At 30.8% G+C, this 15,986-nt stretch overlaps 1 protein-coding gene across 2 annotated transcripts in view; it reads left to right on the plus strand.

Moving 5' to 3' along the window:
• The first annotated feature begins 38 nt into the window (after positions 1-38).
• Positions 39-15,986, plus strand: part of LOC134725151 (TBC1 domain family member 16-like) — a 61,986-nt gene continuing 46,038 nt past the window's right edge. Inside the window, exons 1-2 of one of the 2 annotated variants that reach the window (XM_063588728.1) lie at positions 40-186; positions 9,867-9,941. The gene's annotated coding sequence lies outside the window, so the exon portion shown is untranslated. Of the gene's footprint in view, positions 187-9,866; positions 9,942-15,986 lie in introns of both variants that reach the window. The other variant, XM_063588729.1, reaches the window with a different exon arrangement.

The raw sequence follows: 15,986 nt of genomic DNA on the forward strand, positions 1-15,986 counted from the left end.
ATTATTTCTGACGTTATCACCGATTTGAATGTAAAATAATATCGGATTATTTGTCCGAAAGAAATCCAATGAAAAAGAAAGAAAGGTAATGAGATGTACAGAATGTGATGTTTTCGTGTACCGATTTGAGATCTACCACAACTAAAGAACTGCACTATTTGATTTAACTGATAATTGGTACTTCATGTAAGTAATTACAAAATGTCGAAATAGTGTTTGTTAATTTATCACCATGTAAAACTATAGTGTCATTCACTATAACCTATCTTTCTTCAGTTTTAGTTGTTTTCATCAGTTCATATGTCATGTACATGTATGTTGTTTATTTACATTGACAAATTTCATACACCTTAATGCTATGTGTCCGCCATTTCTGGATATCACACAGGTTCCTGTAAAATTTTGCCGTCATAAAACAAAATATTTGACGCCACAATGAAAAAGTGATTGTTGTATGCGTCAAAAGTTCAAGCGGCCAGGTCAGCCTGGATTAGCAATAATGTGTATTGTATATACTCCATTACCGGGGTACCTTCATGATGTATAACAATAATTCTAGCCAAATGACGTTTATGCAAATGACTGTAATGGTAATTTTTGGTGCATGACGATAAAATGTACACTTCCTTTTCATTGTTTTGAGAATGTTTAGAAGACTGATTTTGCTTTACGTCCATTCTAGTGTAGAAGGGTTTTTCTACGTTATATGAGCAATGATGGATAAGCATATTTAGTTACCTGATTCATAGATTAAACAAGCTGAATAGAATAGGGAGGACAATATCCAGCACTCAAATAACATGAATAACAGTAAAACAGTCTTGCCAAATGGTGTTCATGGATACATATGCAAATTCAAATATATATTTTATTGCTATTCAAAGTGTCCACAAGGAGCAGAACAATCAACATTAATCACATACAAATGATTACAAGTGATTCAATATGATTAAGACACAATTGATATAAAAAAAAAATATTTATGAAGACAAGTAGAAGAATACAACAAGCACAATGTTTTATAATATAAGTAGGTTTTAAAAGGTGGGTCACTGGACATTACTAGTCTGATGCCTCCATAAGCTAAAGTGTGATGGTCCGCAAAAGTATAGACATAGTTAGATTATGATGTTCATATGTTAACAGTCGTTTATACAAAACAAAAATGAACATGCTGGAAGATGAAATATATATAATGGCAGCTAACAGATGCATATTAATGTTTACATAGATGTTAAAATGTTGTCGATTTTATTGAAGAGTATAAACATCGATAAATTAAACATGTTAAAGGTACATGTTTTCAAGCGTAAATCATAAATTGTCCATTAAGACATCAGTGTGTACATTGTAATAAAATATAACATGTATTAATTAATTACTCCCTAAGAAAAAAAGGGGAAATCTTGAACAACAAACCATTTCTCTCACTTTTAAATAAAAGCTTGTACAAATAAATTTTATCTACTCTGCCAATGACCGAAATTTTGTAATTGAAACTGACAAGGGGATGTGTTTACATTAAACATGTTAAAACGGCAAGCTACATCAATTATGCAATATGCACCTTGTCCTGAACATGCATGAAATATTTGCCACTGCCAGGATGTTAATCAACCAACAATCAATCCAATACAATTGAATTGTTTAAAATTCATTTATAGGAATACATAACTTTACAGCAATTATTACTACTAATACTAGGTCAGTCTTCTAAATTTATAAACAGTCACATAAGACTACCGGTAAAGTAAAAACCTATCGCATTATATGTTATATCATAGCAAACTAGATTTTGCAAAACAACTTTTTTTTAACATAAGTGCCCTTGAACCTTTCTTGTTTGTTCCATCACACTTCATTGCACTTTAGCATGCGATACCATCGCATTTTTGCCAAAAAACAACCATTACTTTAGCATGCTATACCATCGCATTTTTGCAAAAAAACAACCATCTTACTTTAGCATGATACACCATCATACTTCAGCATAGACCATTGCACTTTAGCGTGACCATCACACTTTAGAGTACCATTGCATTTTAGAGTCCTTCATATATATACATGATATATTTAGGAACCTCTGAGTTTCAAAAACTGTATGAACGCCGTTAATACATTTTTGTAATACATTTGTACCATTGAAATTTGAATTTTAAATGTCTACAATAGTGCATGTATATATGATTTAAAATAACCGATCATCCTACTTTATTGGCATATATATTCTTTTTATGTTTGCCTTGTTATAGGATAGAAGAATATTTATGCTCAATTTACACCATAATCAAATTAAAAAAAAAGCAAAAAATTAAAATACAAACACCAATGTCAATGAATGTCATAAATGTATAATGTAAAAGTGGAAAAATATTTATCAAACAATTTTTGAATGATAAACAATTATAAAATTTATAAAATCACCAAAACTTCTCATAGATGTACAACCACCACTATTACTCACTGAAAAGAAATAGAGAAATAAAAAAAAAAAGACAAACATTGAAAAATTCCAGATAACCCCACATGGTACTGGCATGAAATGTTGTTGGATTTAACAATTTCTATGTAATCTTTGTTATACTAATGATATTTTTAAAAGTTTAAAGTCAACGATGTAAAGCACTGACCAGTTGATGTGTCAAAATGTAATTCCGTCACTTGACAGTTCAATTAAGATAACTAACTTAGTGATTAAGGTGGTACCCTACCGGTAGATAACTCTGTAAAATCAGCAGAATGTTTTAATGACGTTATGTTCATAAGGGAATTTTAAGCTTCTCAATGATCAAAATAAATGTTTCTCAAACTGCTATATAACCAGTGTAATTTTTCTGACAAAACGGTTGGTTCAAAATTTTCATAATTTTTATTATTTTTGTTAAAGGGTCAAAGTTAATACTTTGTCAAAATGTAATCAAAATTAAACGAGCCAAATTAATTTTAGTGAAAGTGTTAGGTACCACCTTAAGCTTTGTTTCTAATGATATTTTTAAAAGTTTAAAGTTAAAATCAACAATGTAAAGCACTGACCAGTTTATGTGTCAAAATGTAATTCAGTCACTTGACAGTTCAATTAAGATAAATAACTTAGTGATTAATATTGAACTGTGATATCATTGTGTGCTCTGTATTGACATATAGTATAGACACATGAAATGGACATACTGTGTAGGAACTTGTCTATAGTTGAAGACCGTATATTGACCTCTAGATCTAACCAGATTGATGTAGTTTTCAACAATAAACAGGTGTCTAAACAATATGTTTAGCTCAGAAATGTCCCAAGTCTAAAAAAGTGATGAATTAATTTTACATAGACTGATAATAAAAGATCTGCCATCTACATTTCCATATGTTTACTTGTATATTTTATAAGTCTGCACTTAAAAAATAATTATAGATTATCTTTGGATTTGAAAATAAATAAGTTTCTTGAGTTTGAAAACCCATAGGTAATCTGCTTATTGCTATTTTCTAGGAAAAGTAAATAATGTTGGGGTGATGGCATCAAGCTATGAATTTCAAATGAGAAAAACCATTCTCAATTGAGTCACAGTAATAAATAGCTTTAGATGAAAAATCATCACTGAAAAAGATCACTGAGTCAAATTTAAAAAAAATCATAAGTGAAATTGATGTTTGCCAGATAGAAAAATACTTTAGAATTTTTATAGGCTCAGATAATTTAGAGCTTAATAAATATATTATTGTATTGTGTAGACAATATTTACTGTGGATTCATTTCTTTTCATGGGTACCAATTGTCGTGGAAATGCGGAAACATTGCATTTTTCGTTGATATGTGATTTTATCATGTTTATAGTTCTGCCAAAATATAGACGGAACTTTATGGAAATTTTGTATTTTGTTGTACATTTAAATTCGTGGATCACCTGTACCCATGAAATCCACGAAAATTGGTATGCAACAAATAATTATGAATCCACATACAGTATTAAAATCAAATCAAAGTACTAATTGTCATCTTTCAATCTTCAACAAGGATTAAACATTTCAGCTACTTTCAAGATAAGGAACAGCTATTAAGCTATAATTAATTCTAAAATATTGATTTTAAGTTCGACTTTTAAGATTAGGGACAACATTTTTTCATTACGGTATTTCATGGGATTCTTTGCCTTTAAAAATCAGCAAACATTTTTCCTTTTTTATTGCCAATTTGATTTTCATCTCTATTCCTATCTATTATAACAGAGTGACAGTAGAGTTATTAATCCATTTATATGTTTATTACATGGTTAGGAAAATTATACTTATCTGATCACAGAAAAATGCCATAAAAGAGATGTTCTACCCTCGGAAGTTATATTAAGAACTTGTTAATATATAACGAAGGAAATGAAGGATACCATATTGAAAATCAGATCCATTTTATCTGGTTAATCAGATTATGTCCAGAATTATGAGGGATGTAGTGTAAGAAAAATTGATTAAGAGATAGAATTAGGTCTCTTGAGGAGACTGTCTTGGATTGACAGACACGTTAGAATCTTATTGATCTGTTTACCATGTTGAGACACCAATACAAAAAATAAATAGTTCTTATTCTTAGAAGAACTCTTATAAAATAAATGGAAATTTGTATTGAATAGTTATTTTGAAAGATAAGTATGTTAATTTATTTACCTTTGTTATTTTGAAATTATCAGGAAATAAAAACAAAAGAAAATAGAATTTCCATCTGGAAAATTCACAGAAATATATAGATTATAATTTATTTTGTGCACAGAAATTGAATACATCTTAAATTATTTAAATGGAGCTGCTGTGAATTGCATCAGTAGTGTCAATTTTTTTGTGAAAGAAAGTAAAGACATATAATTCATGAAGCTTTAGACACTTGTGTAGGTACAGTCTTCAATTTCACTTAAATTTGACTGTGATCTTTCTTTGACAATTTTCAATCTGAAGTTTTTCGATTGAGATGGGGTTTGATTCAGTCAAATTCCAAATAGTGAGAATGTGATGATGCCATCAACCCATTATATTATTTACATTTCCTAGAAAAAAAAGTATTAAGCAGATAACCTATGTTTTTTTTCAAACTCAAGGATATTTTACTTTTCTGCATTGGCTAGAGGTATAGGGCATGTAGGGGGAGGGTTGAGATTTCAATCATCTCATCAACATGTTTAACCATGCTGCATTTTTGCACCTGTTCCAAGTCGGGGGCCTCTGGCCTTTGTTAGTCTTTTATTATTTTTAATTTCAGTTTCTTGTGTGCAATTTGGAGTTTAGTATGGCGTTCATTATCACTGAACTAGTATACATATTTGTTTAGGGGCCAGCTGAAGGACGCCTCCGGGTGCGGGAATTTCTCGCTGCATTGAAGACCTGTTAGTGAGCTTCTGCTGTTGTCTTCTCTATTATGATTCAGGTTGTTGTCTCTTTGACACATTCCCCATTTCATTTCTCAATTTTATTATCCACCATTATGTATAGTAACAGTGATTTCTACCATTATTAACATGATTAAGGAGCAGTTGTTGCTGGCATAATGTATTTTATGGAGTGGAGTGTTGGAGTGGAGTATTGGAGTGGAGTGTTGGAGGGAGATTTTGGAGTGAGATTTTGGAGTGAAATTTTTGGAGTGAGATTTTGGAGTGAGATTTTTGGTGTGAGATTTTGGAGTGATTTTTTTTGGTGAAATTTTAGAGTATAAAGCTTTTCTTTGCTGCTAACCCGAAAAAAAAAACTATACTTTTTCAAACTGTCATTCGTTTTATACCATGAAAATTGTGCAGTGGTATGAAAAGTAACAAATGACAGTTAATTTAAATTTTATGATTGTGGTGCAAATTTTAATATATTTTTGTTAACCCAGTTTAACAAAAATCTAAGGATCTTTGTTTTAAACAGAGTTACAGGGTGTCTGGTTGTAGCAGGGTCGACATATGACTAAACGTTATCTTGCGCCATTTTCTGTGTCGTTGTCCTGCTTATTAGTCATATTTTTGGTTATCCGCAAGCTCTTCCTGAACTACCTGGTAAAAAAAAGGGTCGGAAATAATAGGATCAATATTTATTTTTGGCCAGTGAGGAGTTAAAACACATTTTCCAAAAAGCCCCAGATAATGAAATGGTTGGTGCCATATTTTTTTTTTATTTCATTTCCCGTAGTTAAACATTGCCTTGAAAATGAGGCAGGGTCTGCTATTAACTAAATAAAGTTGTTCAATAAAGTCTACCATGATATATGATTACATCATCTAGTAACAGATACTATGCCCATTATCTTCTGAACTGCTATGAAAAAAGAGGGACAATAGAAAACAAACTTTTTGTTTTGTTCGACAGTCAAAATGTTGTTGGCTGATATGTTGAGAAGAGATCACTTGTTATGTTATTTTATTAACAAATAACCAAATCTGACAGGTTGATTATTGTAAAATATTAGATAATGACACTTTCCCCATTTTGCTGGTTTTATAACAAGAGAAAGATAAAAAAATATTATTACTTTCATTTAAATCCGATGTACATGTAAACCTCTCATATCTTCAGGGTTAACAACCCTCAGATATGAGAGGCTTACATCTTATTAGATAATCTGTGGGTGGGGTGGATAATAAAGAATCATAGGAAATGGGGACTAAACCTAATACACGAGCATGTAAAATTCTCTTAATAAGGATGCTGCAAGATTCTTAAGAGATTGGGAAATCACAATGCTAAATAATTATATAACTCTTAGTTATGCATCAGTAGATCAGGAGAATTTGAAATTGTTTATAAAGGACTGTTGATATGAGGTCGTTCACATTATTATTCGAAACATTATTATTCGAATACTTCACTGCATGCATTTTTTTATTTCTATTTCAGTATAGTTTGTTTTTAAATTATTCACTACAAAAATTTTCTTCAAATTTCACTCCAAAATCTCACTCCAAAAATTTCACTCCAAAATCTCACTCCAAAAATTTCACTCCAAAATCTCACTCCAAAAGTTCACTCCAACACTCCACTCCAATACTCAACTCCAACACTCCACTCCATACAATACATTATGCCGTTGTTGCTCCTATAAGAAATGTTTTATATATATGGGGGGAAGTCTTTGAGTTGACTACCTCACTGCATATTAGGTACTCCATTTTATAACTACAATTGTTTATTAAACATAAGTGAGGCATCCATAATATTTCATATAAAACAGATTCACAATAATATATAATTCTATAAATAGATGTCCATATGGCTGATACACTTGTCATGTAAATTTACTCTACTATACTTGTCTGAACTAATAATTTCTAATGCTTACTTTATATTGCACTTGTGAGGACATAATTTTTGTTGTTTATTCTTACTGTATGGTTACTTCTTATGTACCAGGGTTATTTTGTGATGTTACTTTTGACATTAACGCAGTATGAACAGTATATTTACATGTATTCAACTTTATGTCTTTACAAACATGTTTTTATATGTTGAAAATGTGGTTATCATCTTAAAGAGTGTAACACCTTCCATATGGCAAACAACAGTTTAGGTATTACTACAATTTGATTTCTCTGTGTACTCATTTTTGAAGTAATATTACATATTATTTAGAAATTATAATAGTAAAGTTTTTAAAACAAATAAAATTAATACTTAAAGTTTCTTTTTAAAATTAAAATTGAAACAAAATTCTCAGAATGCATGAGCACCCACTTATTATTTCTACTAAGATCATCCAACAAATCATTGTAGAAGTTACTGCCCTTGAGGGATTATTTTTTCAAGATTTGATCTATTACAAATGATAAGATTTTTCCAGGCAATCCAGCTTCCTGCACCAATAAAAACTGACCTCCACGAGATATAATAGCACAATAGTTTTGAAGTGGTGTTAAATGAAAGGCCAATTTGACTGAAACAATCAAGACAACTTACATGAGCTTAAGTGAGCTTAAATGAGCATATTTGTACTGCAATTATCACTATAACTATAAAACCCTCATTTTACATTTTTTATATGAGTTTTCCTGTTAAATGATTATTTTTTTTTATCATTTGTAGATATTTACTTTATAGGACTGTAAACAACAAAAACTGTTTATCAATGCATAATATACAGATAAATCACATGGCAGAAGCTGTCCCTTGACTATTTTACCCATTATTGAAATTTTTCCAACTTCTTCAATGCTATGTTGCACCTTAGATTAAGAAGAGCAACACATTCTCTGTTGAGCTTTATGCTGTTGGCATGACACGGGTTATGTTCTTCTCAATGAGAAGTTCTAATATATGTTATGATGGTATGATACTAAACCCCTAACAGGAAGGATTGTGCCTGATGTTCATATGATGAAATCATAATCTTTCAGTCAGTTTAATTGAAGTCTGGAGCTGGCATGTCAGTTAACTGCTAGTAGTCTGTTGTTATTTATGTATTATTGTCATTTTGTTTATTTTCTTTGGTTACATCTTCTGACATCAGACTCGTACTTCTCTTGAACTGAATTTAAATGTGCGTATTGTTATGCATTTACTTTTCTACATTGGTTAGAGGTATAGGGGGAGGGTTGAGATCTCACAAACATGTTTAACTCGCCGCATTTTTGCACTTGTCCCAAGTCAGGAGCCTCTGGCCTTTGTTATAGTCTTGTATTATTTTAATTTTAGCTTCTTGTGTACAATTTGGAAATTAGTATGGCATTCATTATCACTGAACTAGTATATATTAATTTGTTTAGGGGCCAGCTGAAGGACGCCTCCTGGTGCGGGAATTTCTCACTACATTGAAGACCTGTTGGTGACCTTCTGCTGTTGTTTTTTTATTTGGTCGGGTTGTTGTCTCTTTGACACATTTCCCAATTTCCATTCTCAATTTTATTGATATTAAAGGGGCACTAGTTGTCAAATCCATGGTCTTCGATTTGACTCAAATTCTCATATTTGATTTATAACAATGTAAAACATTTATCCAAACTACCAAAAGTCTAAAATAAAATTTAGACAGAGCTTGGTGAAGATATGTAGGTTTGTTTTGTGTATATGTTAGCCCAGACGTTATTTAATTAACTATTGATTTGACCCCAGATGACCATATAAGGGATGTAAACATAAATAAAGATATGAATAGATTAAACCAACACGTGCAATTGGATTGTTATAGGTCTGTTTGATTTTATCTTATAGATTAAAAATGTATGTTTATCATTGCTTTTAACCGTATAAGAATGCTTTAATATAGATCGAATCAGTAATCAAATGATTTACCGTAGTTTCACTTTCATTGTTGACATTCTTTTTCTTTAAATAAACTATACAAGTATAATGCATGCGTTGTCAATTTCTAGCTAGGGGTTAAATTGAAGTTCACATGAATACAGATTTAATGAGGTCCACCAATTCACTTGCAAGTGAATGAGGAATAATCAATGTTTCTTCGCTTAATTTGACAAAATTAAACCATTTTGGCTGCTAAAAGCGAATTACTATTTCAGTATTTCACTTTCATTATTGATTGAACCAACAAAATCTAACTTATGATTTTTCATATATCTCGTAGCTAGTGCCCCTTTAACAAACTGTTCATCAATGCAAGATATGCAAATAAGTCACATGACAGAAAATGTGCATGGAATATATTTGAATTATAACTGCTGTACTCATAGTGACTATTTTATCTATTTTGTGCTTTTGTAAAGAGATTCAACTATCAAAGTGCTGAACCAATTTATTTGCTATCCATGTCAGACATCAAACATAGACCCAGGTGAGCAATACATATTGTTTGGAGCCTTATGTTGATAGTAACATAATTATGTTCATTATTTTATCCTTAAATACTACTTCAAACATATTGAAACTATTGTCTATATACTTGCAATTGTATCTTGTTTTAGAGATGAAAGACATGAATTTGGAATAGACATAATTTAATGGTTAACAGTGGTTATAGAAAAGTTACAGCAACATGAGTAAGTAAAACAGATAATGTACTCTTAAAAGAAATACGAAGATGTGGTACGAGTTTCAATGAGACAAATATACGCCATTGGCCAATTGATGTATAAAGTTTAATTAACTATAGGTCACCTTCAACAATGAAGAAAATCAATGGCAAAATGTTAAACAAATTATGTACTAAACATTTAAAAAGATAAGATTAACATAAAAGACAGCAACCAAACACAGCAACTGAATAACAGGCTTTGTCTTTGGTGGTATACAAAATGACTTTCATCTTGTTCTTCACTGATTTATAGTATTCTATATGTTTATTGTTTAATAATGACAATGTGTTTCACTAGTTGTTAATTATTAAGTGGTTTAAAAACTCATGCAATTATTGTATTACATTTTCATTAGTTTTTGTATTGGATAATTCTGTCTGATGATGGAAAAAAAATGTCAATGTTTGACTACTGATAGGAGAAACATTGTAAGCACAGCTAACTTTATAGAAATATGGTACTTTTAATAGGGGGTCTCATTAGGGGTTCCTATCCCGGATCTCGCTTACTGTTTTGTCAGATTCCCGTATCCCGCTTACACTATGTACGTATGCAATTCTCTTTTTTTTTGTCATTTTCCGGGTCCTGCAAGACCTCATTTTCCGTTTTCACAATAATTTGACTTTTACGTGTCACTCTTACAAAAAATCAGCAATCCCGCATCACGCGTAGACCCCAATGAGACCCACTTAATAATGTATCTAACATAATGCAGTTGTAAAAACTATACATTATTAATTTTACATATTATGTGACTTTAAACAGCAATTGGTGGAAATAGCTTATCATTTATTGCCAGAGAAACAGACTTTATGCCCCATATTATGTTTTTCTGTCCGTCCGTTCATCAGTCCGTCTATCCATCCATCTGTCCTGCTTCGGGTTAAAGTTTTAAACTAGTTAGTTTTTGAAGTCCAATTAACTTGAAACATGTTCCCTACCATATGATCACAATGAAATTAGAGTTTTTAACCAGATTTCAAGGTCCACTAAACATAGAAAATAATAGTATGAGTGAGGCATCAGTGTGTACTATGGTCACATCCTTGCTTGTCAGTTAATAAAATAGTATGTTTTAAGGTTTTAAAATGTACATGAAAAACTAGGAGGTTTTTGGTGGGAGAAGACTTCAAGTTTTTTGAAGGCCTATGGTGCCAGCTGTAAAATCATTGAACTGTTCCCACATCAGTATGGCGCATCTGTTTCTGTGTATTACAATCTCATTACAACTTCCAATTCTTGACACCGATTTTTATACCACTGCAAAAATTGAAAATTTTGGTCATATATTGGTATCACGTTGGCGTCATTGGCGTCCGAAAATTGAAAAATTTGGTTGAACAGATAGGGATTTTTAATTGGTGGTCTAGCTGAAACCAACATATATGTGCTTTGTGTGTCAATACACATCGTAAATTGATTTAATTAAATAATTCATAAGTAACATGATAGATTGCAATTTCATAATATTAGATTTGCTGATCATCCTGCTGTTATGTAAACAGATGATCTATAGGATAAGGTAGGCATTTGTTATTGTCAATCAAAAGGCTTACAGTTATTGCAATTAATTCGTTACAAATATGGCAGGACCTTTGATGTACTAATGAATGAAGTTATTTTATGAATATTTTAATTGACAAACAATGATACTTTGAATTTGACAAATATTATACTTAAAGTTTACAAGAGTCAAGTGATTCAGAAACTCATGATATCATTTGACTTATTGAAGAAGAGATCTTTGACATTTATGTTAATGACACTTACATGTCCTTGTACATAAACTTGTGAAAAAGAATTCGTTATGGTACATATGCAGATTAAGATGTGGATTTTGAACTATCTGCTAAACCCTACCAAAAAAATCACTCCAAAGTAAGTCAATATGAATGCATGTATTTGTTAATCAACACCTTACACTACAAGAGTTGTTAAAAGTCCAAAATTCACAATTTTCACTCATTTAAAAAAGTTTACTGGAATGTTCAGTAAACTGCACACACAAAAATGATCAGCAAGGCAAGATTTGTGCCCACACAGTTTCAGATAGACACAACTATTCTTGTGCAATGTATCTATTTTATGCAAAAATGCCATGTAAATTTTACCTGCCATCTGGAGCCTCTATTTAAGGACCCATTTTTGGCGCAAACGGATCTCTTCCATTTAATGAGTGGAGTAACTGTTAAATCAAAATGAATAAAATACTGGAGAGTAAAACTTTACAAAAAAAACCAAGGCTACAATATAACTGTCATTGGAATTCAGATTAGTTTGTGTAATAAAGCTACATATTTGAAATATTTGCGTCCTTGTCTAGATTGTAATTACTGTTTAATACTTAATGTTGCTGACCACTTCTATTGTGAGACAATTGAATAAATGCAATAATATTGAACACAGGCCTAATTTAGTTTACTATCTTTAAGTGATGCAAATTTGATAAGGACTCTATTTAACTTTAGATATTGACATATTTGTTCATTAATATTCTGTACTTGGTTGTCAAAATCAGGTTTACATATTACAGCATGGCAGCCAGACAATTTACAACAGATTTCTAAAAGAATTTCTGTCTTTTCCTTTTCTGTTTCTGTCTGAAAGTTTATTATATCAGATTCGGTAAGAAAATATATCCTGCTGTTTTTTCAATAGAATATTGATTAGAAAAAGTGGCTTGTTACATCATAGGTTACTTTATATGGTGAACTATGTTGGATAGAGGTATAACTTATACATTAGAAAATGCCTATTCCAAGTCAGGAATATGACAGTTGTTATCCTTTCGTTTAATGTGTTTGGACTTTTGATTTTGCCTTTTGATTTTTGATTTTCCTTTTTGAATTTTCCTCGGAGTTTAGTATTTTGTGATTTTACTTTTATGTCATGAAATATGTAAAAGGCATTTTTATGGTTCTCTTTCATACAGAATTGAATACTTTTACATTTTACTTTCCAATTGTTAATTTTCTATTCTAATGAAAAGACCACTACTGATTTTGAGGTCACTAGCTATAGGTCAAACACCAACATTACAGCAGCAATTAATTAAAAAATAGGTCTTGGCACATTTTCGATTCATATACTTGACAAAAATTGTCTGCAGATTTCATATTCTTTGTAAAAAAAACTCTCCGCCACAAACCTAAATGCTGTGCTTAAAAGTGGCGTTAAAACACCAAAAATCAAATCAAATCACATTCTTTGTCACTAACAAAAACTCATAAACAGTACCGACATAAAATGAGTTACTGGAAATAAAATTCTGTCAAGGCAACTGTCATGTGGCTTCTGTAATTTTTTAGATTGAAAGATTAAATTTTAGTCTGTATTTTACAGATTTCAGTAGAAATATTTTCAGAAAGATGATTTATAATCACTGCTTTATCAGATTTCTTAAACTTCCTGAATTAATGCAGCAAAAAATCTTGACATACAATGTTATGTCACTTAAGAAGGATCTAGATAAAAACATTAATTTCAGTCATTTGTTACTGGAGCCGCGTGAGCTGACGCCCACAGAACAATTTAAGTTGATTTTAAAAGGTGAAATTACACATTTATTTTCAACATGCATAGATTGTCATTTCTGATTGCTAGAAGTACAATTTTGTCCTAGTTAATTTGGAAGAAAATCTCAAGTTAACTCATGGGATTTCATATAACTTAAAATGGATTAGAATTTCTTAAAATGTTTGATATAGAAATAAGAAGATGTGGTATGACTGCCAATGAGACAACTCTCCTTATGACACCAATGGCATAGAAATTAACAATTCTAGGTCACTATTGAAGTCCTTTAAAATGAGTAAAACCTAAATGTCTATTTAGAGTTGATAATCACATGTTTGATTCCAGATTATATATATGAAATTGAAATTCATTATTTGTATTATCATATGATTCTGAATTCGAATAAGAAATGGAAATTTCTTGAAACTCAGCTATCATTATTTTAGTGATATGCTTAATTAAGCTTTAAATATTCATTTATCCGAAATGAAAGGTGCATAGATTAAGATGCAGTTAATAATGGATGGTATAGGATTTAAGTTTATACTGAATGATGGGGGTGGAGAAATTATAAAGTCAGGAAAGACAGATGCAAGGATAATAAGATGAGGAAGGTTGATGCAGGGTTTAAGATGTAGGTTAAATAATTGGGATGGATGGGTTAGTTGGTAAGGAGTGATGAGGGTGCAGGGATTATAAAGCAAGGAATAAGCCATGCAGCAATTAAGATGGTGAAATGTTAATATAGTATATAGAGGGATTTGTGGGCTAGAACAAATATTAAGATATAAAATTGATAATGGAAACAGCCCTCATGAAAATATTTGTCTGAATTTTTTCTGAACTCGATGCTGAAATTTTACTGAACACATTTAGTAAACCCTTTTCTTAAAAATGCCTGAATTTGGCACGTTCCAGTAAGTTTTCAGCACATTTTCAGTCAAAATTCAGCAGTACTTTTCAGTAAGTATTCAGCATTAATGCTGTACTTTTCAGTAAGTATTCAGCATTAATGCTGAATTTTTCTGAACACCTTGCTGAATTTTACAGAATCTTTTAAAAACCTTTTGCTTAAAAATGTCTGAATTTGGCACATTCCAGCACATTTTCAGCCAATTTTCAGTAACAATTCAGCAAGTCATTTTCAGTAAATATTCAGCAATATTCAGAAATAATTCAGCATTAATTCTGAATTTTTCTGAACACCTTTCTGAAATATTCAGAACCTATAAAAAACCTTTTGCTTAAAGATGGCTGAGTTTGGTACATTCCAGCAAGTTTTCAGCAAACTTTCAGTTACAATTCAGCAAGACATTTTCAGTAAATATTCAGAAATAATTAGTATTACTATTACTTCTGAATCTTTCTGAACAACTTGCTGAAATATACAGAACCTCTAAAACATCATTTTCAAAAAAAAAACCAGCTATAATTTAACCCGTTCCAGTGGGTTTTCAGCAAATTTTCTGTTAAAGTTCATCCAAGACTCTAAAGGTAAACTTTTCAGCATTTCTTTCTAAAATGTTCAACAAAATAAACAATATTGAAGCAAATATTCAGTAAAAATTTGAATTAATCTATACTCAGCCAATATTCAGTCTTCAGCTATTGTTCAGGATGGGTTCAGACCATTTTCAGCTTTAGCTTACATTTTTCAGGAAAGATTCAGATGATTTTCAGTTATAATTCAGGAAAGTTTCCATTGTTATTTAGACAATTTGAGCTTTTTAATATTCTGTCTGAAAGACACTATTTATCCAAAACAAATAAACATTATTTAAGAAATACAATGGTGTCACATGTGAAGTAGAATAATTAGTTGTGTCTTTGTCTTTTTTTATTATTGCTTTTTATTTTGCGTCTTATATAGGTGCAATCAGATCAGTCAAGCCTTTTACAACTGATGATTAGTTTGTTATGTTGTGACATCAATGACCCAGCATTGTGACATAAGAAATTCATGAGAAAGTGGACACATTTTGAAGTCAGTTATACATAATACAGTATAGATTTTGCCCATTTTAATCTTTAATTGACCAGTAATGACCGTTTATTATATCTCTCTTGGTTTTTTGTTTTTTTTTATCTATGAATTGTTTGCTCAGCATCAATCATGCCACATCTAATTATTTTCATATTTTATATAATAATCTTATAATTGTCCCAAGTGAAAGCTTCCATGCTGCTGTTGATACTTGGGCCAAGTATTGTACACCGTTAGGTTACCACACGAAAGGAGCACTACAGTAAATCTACATGTAATCTCACGTCTTTCACTTGAAACATTTCGTATCTATAACAGTAACATTAACAATATGCGTCTTGTTCTATTTTTCCAACTAAAAAAAAGAAGTCTTTTGGACTCTTTCCTGTCCTTCAACCCTTTGCAATTTTCAAGTGTTAATAGGGAAAATCATCAATCCAATTTCAACGGCCTGATAATTATTTCAAATAATGTGAATCATGAATTATTCATGAACTTTTAATTCTATT

Source organism: Mytilus trossulus, chromosome 7 (genome assembly GCF_036588685.1).
Source record: "Mytilus trossulus isolate FHL-02 chromosome 7, PNRI_Mtr1.1.1.hap1, whole genome shotgun sequence".
In the NCBI taxonomy this organism is placed as follows: Eukaryota; Metazoa; Mollusca; class Bivalvia; order Mytilida; family Mytilidae; genus Mytilus; species Mytilus trossulus.